This window comes from Zootoca vivipara, chromosome 14, assembly GCF_965207765.1.
Source record: "Zootoca vivipara chromosome 14, rZooViv2.hap1.1, whole genome shotgun sequence".
Classification (NCBI taxonomy): Eukaryota; Metazoa; Chordata; class Lepidosauria; order Squamata; family Lacertidae; genus Zootoca; species Zootoca vivipara.
This window is the reverse complement of record NC_142597.1, coordinates 13,895,127-13,902,602: the sequence shown is the minus strand read 5'-3', so window position 1 is coordinate 13,902,602 and position 7,476 is coordinate 13,895,127. Positions and strand designations below refer to the sequence as shown.

At 46.1% G+C, this 7,476-nt stretch overlaps 1 long non-coding RNA gene across 1 annotated transcript; it reads right to left on the bottom strand.

Annotated features, from left to right (window-relative positions):
- Window positions 1–3,513: 3,513 nt before the first annotated feature.
- On the bottom strand, window positions 3,514–7,097 carry LOC148683493 (uncharacterized). Its single transcript, XR_015947050.1, has 3 exons — window positions 6,817–7,097; window positions 6,627–6,704; window positions 3,514–3,659 (listed from the first exon to the last, which is right to left on the bottom strand). It is a non-coding gene; the product is annotated as an uncharacterized LOC148683493 (long non-coding RNA).
- Window positions 7,098–7,476: the final 379 nt, after the last annotated feature.

Below are 7,476 nucleotides of genomic sequence, written 5' to 3'. Positions count from 1 at the left end.
AGATGTGCAGAAGAGTGTTGTGTGTTTTTAAAATTAGGGTGACTGTTTCTAAAAACTTCAGATGGCAAGCAACATCCTAAAAGAGGTACATACACTCTCTTTTCTCTCTCACAGGAAGGATGTCTATTCTAAGGCAAGACTACAATGCATACGCCACCTGAGAGCAAAGCAACTATGCTTCTTGCTTGAAAGCTGTTTAAATGTACAGCCAGCAATGGTGATGACTTTTCAAAACAATAACAGCAGATCACTCTTTAATACAACTATTCATTTTGCACCTTTAATTCTGATAGTTTCACTTATTTCTCAAGAATGAATGGTCTAATAGACCAAGTTCTTCTCTCAGAGACTTTTGTCCTGAAAGGTCCCCTAGAAAGGGGTTTTGTTCTTGCCTTGGACTAGATGACCCTTCGGTGTCCCTTCCAACTGTACAATTCTATGATTCCTCTGCGGCTTACCTGTAACACAGCAGAACAGGACTAAGAATCCTATTGCTTGGATATTTCTCATCTTGACCCAGACTTTTCATATCAGAGATGTTCTTCTTCCATCCCAATGAAGGAGGCAGCATTTCAAGAATTCCTCCCAGGAGGGAGGGACTGGACTACTTTCACGTGGTCTTTATTAGCCAATAGGCTCAGAGGAGGGGTTTCCTATAAAAGGGTGTCCCTTCTTCAAACTCTTCCTTCTTCCTCACTCCTCTTATCAGAGGAGTTTCTCTGTGCTGGTTGGGTTTGGATTAGTTCAAAGCTCAGGCCTCTTTTCCAACTGGGCCCCTGGCACACAATTTTGAGGGGACGCAACTAGGCACCCCATGGCAGGCTCCCTCATAGAGGCCAGATCTGCAGGACGCAAGCCGCACCCAGGCCAGGCCCTTCGAGGTGGGTGGTGCCACAATCTCCTCCTCCTCATGGCAAGTGAAGGGACGCCTGCAAGTGCCCCACCCCCTGGGTCAGCCAAAAGGGGGAGCAAGGGGGAGGGGCACCAGGGGCAGAAAGGGGGAGTGGCTGCATCAACATCATCACGTTTCTCCTCCACTGGGCACCAGCACACAAGGAAGCTGCAGAGGCAATTTCCTTGGTGCCACCCCAGTGCCTGCAGACTGACCAGTCCACTAAAGGGGAACAACATTTGCCCTGTCCTGGGCACCAACAATCTATGGTATACCACTGCCTTTGGTGGTGACTATGTTTGTGTGTGAGTGCCTTGCAACCATGCCCGTATAACCAGAGGAAGCTCCTTTGTTGTGCAATGTGGGGTATAACCTTTCCAAGATTCTGACTCCCCAAAAGTCATCGCCTTTCTCCTGTCACCCAAACTCGAATTCATACATTTCCACTGACTGAAAGACACTGCGTGGTGCTTCTGTCCATCCCCTCGGCTTAGCCAATCACAGCTGTCACTAAGTGCAGCAGGTCCCACCCATGTTTTTTTTAAAAAAGAAAAAAATCCCCAAACTATGACTATGGACGCCAACACAGCTATCACCCATTTACCAATATGTGGTTGTTTCTCTTTGAAGTCTGTGCTGATCCCTCGTTTTCAGGAAGTGCAACTCTCAGCATTAGCGTTGGAGAACTGCATCACAATATTCAGATTATTGCGGATTTTGAAGAATAGTTCTTTTTCCATTCTCACGTTGGTTCAGAATGTGTGAATCGGATAGATTCCGCTGACGAAAGCTGATCTTTAGCACTGAATTGGAGCAAATGTCAATCAGGTTTTCTCCAGATGAAGCTCTGATTTATTGCTAAAGAGCAGGGAAGTGTTTAATGTTTGATCTTTTACTGTGCTTTATGTTTTTAATTTGTTGGAAACCGCCCAGAGTGGATGGAGAACCATATGGGTGTCATATAAATAATAAATTATCATCACCATCATCACCATCTATTAAGATCCCGGATGACTAGCCAGCTTCCCAGCAGTAAGCAGACTCCCATCAGTTCAATATAGTTTTTAATTACAGAAACAAACATCCCAAGCAGAGCTTCACACTCCACTCAGCAGCAACAGATGCCCTAATCTGAATGCGAGTTCTGCTTCCAGCAGGATATACACCAGAACCTCGTATGTCTGCCCGCTTCCCTTTCACTCCTCCTTAAGGTATTGCAGATGCCGAGTCCGAGGACTGAGAGTTTGCTTCGGCTCTTCTTCATTGTCAGTGGATTGAGCCTCTCTCTCTTATCTGTTGGCAGCCTGGCCTCTCCTTGGCCATCTTCCAGCCCTCCCTCTTCCTCTGGACTAGGAGTGAGAAGGGAGGGCTGTGGGGTGCTAGCGTTGAAAAACAGCCCGTCTCCCCCATCAGAATTCTGCTAGCTTGGAAGTTTGACCCTTCTGTCTTCTCAGTAGAGTCAGCCGCTTCTTCACTCTCTGAGGATAACTTCCTGACATCATCATTCTGATTTCCCAGCCCAGGGAAAGTAATGGGGCAAGGGCAAAACCACTCAAACCCATATCTAGAAAGTGTGGAACAAGCAGAAAACCACTCGGACCCATGATCTCTAGGCTTGGGGAAAAGGGAAGTGTGGGTGAGCCCTCAGCCTCAGCCTTGGATTTTCCCAACTTCCATAAATGAAGGAACTGCACAGAAGAATGTCTGAAAATAGGTATGGGTGAATCTGTCAGTTTTGGTTTCTCTTGTTTTTCAGGCTGAAGTAAAGTTATCCACATTAGTTTGTGGGGGAGAGGGGTTGTTGTTTTTAAGTCTTTGTGGAAATTTCTCCTAATATACACATGTCTTTATGCAATTTTGCCCAATACAGCTGTACCTTGGATCTTGAACGCCTTGCAAGTCAAACATTTTGGCTCCTGAACGCTGCAAACCCAGAATTGAATGTTCCAGTTTGTGAACGTTCTTCAAAACCCAAATGTCTGATGCAGCTTCTGATTGGCTACAGGAGCTTCCTGCAGCCAATCGGAAGCTGCGCCTTGGTTTCCAAATGTTTTAGAAGTCGAATGGACTTCTGGAACGGATTCCGTTTAACTTTCAAGGTACAACTGTATATACATTTTTTGCAAAGTATTTCTCCCTAATAAAATGCATTTTGTATGTTCCCCCCCCCCCACTAACACATGCATTTTAATGCATATTTTACTTTATTATATGCATGTTTGTACAAATTACTTAGCTGGATAACTGCTTTGCGAAATTCAGAGAAGTGTGATTTTTGTGGAGGAAGACTGTGTTACAGTTCATGTCTTGTTTCAGAAAGTGTGAAATACATTGTTTCCCCATTAAGTGCAATGTGAATCAAATTCCCCCCCCCCCCTATCCCTGTCATCACGTAGCAAATAATTCAATCTGTGAGGGAGCCTCCCATCATTTGCACTGCAGAAAGGCACTGAAAAAACATTTCCATGAGACACTGCTGGCTGAGGGGGAAAAACCCAGTAAGAATATTGTGTTTGTCAATTGCTGCATTTTATTAACAGACCAGTTCAAAAGCCAGAAGTTCTGAGAATCCACCTGATTTAACAAATCTGTCCCTGGTCAGTATTTTTTTCTCTTTTCATAATGTATTAATGGTTGGTCCAGAAGCTGTGGGTGTTGCAAAGGTCTCTCATACAGCACTGCATAGTTTCTTGATAGTTCTCGCTCGGTCTCTTTATACTATGGCACAGATAACTGCAACCCCAGTTCACAACTGGTGAGACACCATCTGGAAAGGGATAGCATGTTTAACATTTAGGAAACTTCACCCATTTGCAGAACACCACTTTACCAGTTATTTTTAGTTTTATTTTTTTGAAGGAGGGAGCAAGAGTTGTAGAAATTCTGGTGTCATGTTTTGTACACTATAACACCAAAATTCTTTTAAAATCCATTGGCTCTCTTTGTGTGTCAGTAGAGGCTGGTCCTGAAGATGTTGGTGTAGAACAGGCATCAGCAACCTCTGGCCCATGGAGGCCATTTATCTGGCCCACGGGCCACCCGTGAACCGAGCTGCCCGCTCGGCAAGTCCCCCGCGCGCTGCGGTAAACCGGTGCAGCATGGCACGGGGACTTGCTGAGCGGCGCTGGAAATCACATCTACACAGCCCCAGAAGCAATTTCTGGTGCTGCGGACATTTTGGAAATGGGCAGCCAACACTGGAAATTGCTTCTGCACAGCTGTGGACATGCACAGAAACGATTTCTGATGCTGTGCTGCCCATTTCCAAAATGTCCGCAGCACCAGAAATCGCTTCTGTGCAGCCGCGGACATGCGCAGAAGCCATTTCCGGTGTTCCGAACATAGGCAGCACGGCACCGGAAATGGCTTCTGCGCCAGTGCGGCCCATGTCTGGCCCACGGACGATAGTCCATGGGAATCCTCCGGCCCATGGGCAGAAAACATTGCCAACACCTGGTGTAGAAGCATGTTTCGAATTGGCTCCTGTTTACTCTTACCTATCCTGACACCAAGATGGGTGTCATTTCATCACTACGTTTGAAAGAACACAGTTCTGGGATTCATATGAATGTATCCCGTTGGAGGTGCAAAGGGTGCAGGAGTTGGGGCCAAACAACCATTTCAGTGTGTTACTCATTTGGTATACTCCAAGTCATTATAGAGCTGTTGTTTAATGAGCATGCAAACCAAACCACTGTAATGAGATGGAGGGTTGAGCTGGACTGTAAGAATTAGGTATGCTACACTGGCCAAAACACTAGGACTGCTTGTGATTGCTTTGATGGCCTGTCAAAGAGTTCAGTTTTTCCTTTTGTGGGGTGATTTGTACTGATCCTTCTAGAGTGACTGGCCTCTATGTGACTAAGGAAATGGCCATAGAGTTTCCAGGAGTGGGCTTGGCCCACCCAACCACCCTGGAATGTGCTCATTCAAGGTGAATTTTGGAAGAAAACAGCTTGGTTAGTTGCAACCTGGAAATTAGGGAACTAAGAGGAACTCTGGCAGATCTGGGGCATGTTTTTGGTGTGCTTATTGCTGTGAGCCTCCATCTGTGCCCGACTTGTATAATGCAGTATGATCACATTGTACATGGGGCTCGGTTCCAAGGGTTCTGAGTATACACAAAAACCATGTTTACTCAGACCCTTGGAACCGCGCAATGAGTAGCAGGTGTGGGGGACAGAGAAAGCATTCCCAGAGCCTGTGCACCAAGCAGTCCTTGCTCTCCCCCCCAAGTAAGGTGGAGAGATTAAAAACTCTTTTTGCATTCAGCGATTCAAGTGCAGCCAGTACAAAGAGAGTTTTAAGATCTTTGCCTTGCTTGGAAAGAAGGTCTGCTCAGCTTAGGATGCTTGTGAGATATCTCTCAGGAACCTCGATGGCCCTATGAGATCTCGCAAAGGCACCCCCGAGTCTGTGTGCTTATGCTGGAAAACTGCAAGTGGACTCGGCATAAAAGGAGCTTTGAGGTTCTCCCACTCACTTGCATTTAACTTGCACAGTTTCAGCCAGACAGCCTTCAAAAGGGGTAAGGTTGGAATCGCACAGGTTAAATGTGTGATTGTATGATATTGTACTGCACAAAGCCAGTTGCCTGCAGGAAGTCCTTGGGGAAAAAACCCAAACCTCTGTTGGTTCAGAGAATTGAGGTAAGTATAACAGTATCTGTTATCCTCTAGGTATAGGAAATATTGGAAAGTATTGCAGGGTTGGCAGCAGGGCCCAGAAGCTGGAGTGAAGCAGCCCACCTTGTGGGGTGGAACCCTGGAGGGTGACCCCCAACCCCCGCCACCACTGTGTAACCCTGGTAAGTGAGGCTTTGTCAGGGTGACTAAGGGGTGACAGTGGGGGACAGCACCTTCCCATTATGCCTCAGACAGGATGGGCTGCCCCTGGTTGGCAAGCTTTACCTGACAGCTCTCCTGTGAATTTGACAGCAAGTGATGATTATCTGCTTATAGAGGTATTCCGTTAAAGGAATCCTGGGGCTCGAAGGGCTCTCATCAGTACCCCGGTAGGGGATTGGGCCTAACACAGAGCAAATTGAGCCTTGGGGAACATTCGAGGGAGGACAAGAAGGGCCTGGTACCCGGCTCCATCCTCCCTCAGGGAATGTTTACCTACTGACTTCCACAAAATGCCTAGAGGAAGTCAGTGCAGAATCTGTCCCAGGGCGGGGGACAGATGGGTTAACCAATGCCTAAGCAACCACTCACATCTGATTGTAATTTAATAAAGTTGTGGCCAAAAACCTTAAAACTTAACGTGTGTGTGAATTTATTGGGGGGAATCTGGTGACTTCGACACGCAAAGTATGCTTCTTGCTTGAGAACCGTGTTTACTAAGGTATGCGTCAGCTCTAAGAGATGAATTGGGGTAATTTATGGATCTCCCCCCCCCCCGGCCGCCAGTCAGGATGCATTGTCAGTAACACCCCCTCTCAAACATCATATCAGAGCCCCCACAAACCTTTGGCCACCCTGTGCCCTGCTGTTTCTGCAGTTCTGTATCATTTATACCTCATATATTTCTATTTTTCTCTATGTTCGTGGGCTTTGCAAAAAGTCAAGATACCCAAAATGTCACCTGAAGTACACTGAAGAACTCTGCTACATTAGTTTATGTTAAAGCACAGTGGTGGAGAAGTATTATCACCACCAGCATCATGTATCCCCCCCCACTTTTTAAAATCTATTTTGCTCCATGTGAGGAGGCAATAGTGACTGGTTCATACCTCTGTCAATGTTTGCAGGAAGAGTCCCTGGTAATAATCAGTGTCAGGTTAGAGGGTACACGTCCTCCTCCGAGTGTGCTGAAATAAAACAGAAACATTGAGAGGGTGTTGTGGGCTTCAAAGAGAAAGAAAGGGGTGGAACGGAAAATGAGAAAACTCCAGGGAAAACCCAACTGCAGCTGATGCTTACTTCAGTAGGAAGGCATGGAGAGAAGTTCTCTGGGTGCCTCCTAAAGTAGTAGCAATAAATGATAGCAGCATAAACAAAAAGAACAAAACAAAAAAGTAAGAATTTCATTAAATACCCGGGAAGCAATGCAAGCAAGATTTTAAATCTCAATTTAAAATTGAGAGGCAACCTTTTCAGACCCAGTACCCACTTTTAACCCAAACAGGACCCATTTCTTAACTTCTTATAATATATTTGCAAAGTGGCACTGCTCCTGTTGCAACCCAAATTGGGTCAGGCCATGACCTATAGGGGAAGACCTGTGCTCTAGGGCAGCCTTTGCTTATCAAGTGACCAGCACACATGCTGGCAGCTGTAGTCCAAAGTATCTAGAATGCACTGGGTTGGCAAAGGCCACTCTCTAATGTTTTGTTTGTCTTGCGTTTGGGACATACCTCTGTTAAAGCACAGCCAGGCTAAGATGCCCATTTCCAAGCCCTTGTTCATCTTGAGTTCCTTCTTCCAAGCATCAATGGAAGAAAAGCCAAGGACCTCAAATGTAAGGGGACAGTGTGAAGTGGCAATCTTTCTATACTGGGTGATGGGAAGAACAAAGTGGGTGGATTTCATCGGCCATCCTCCTTATTATTAGAGCCTTATTATTGTGGGCACTGAGCACGA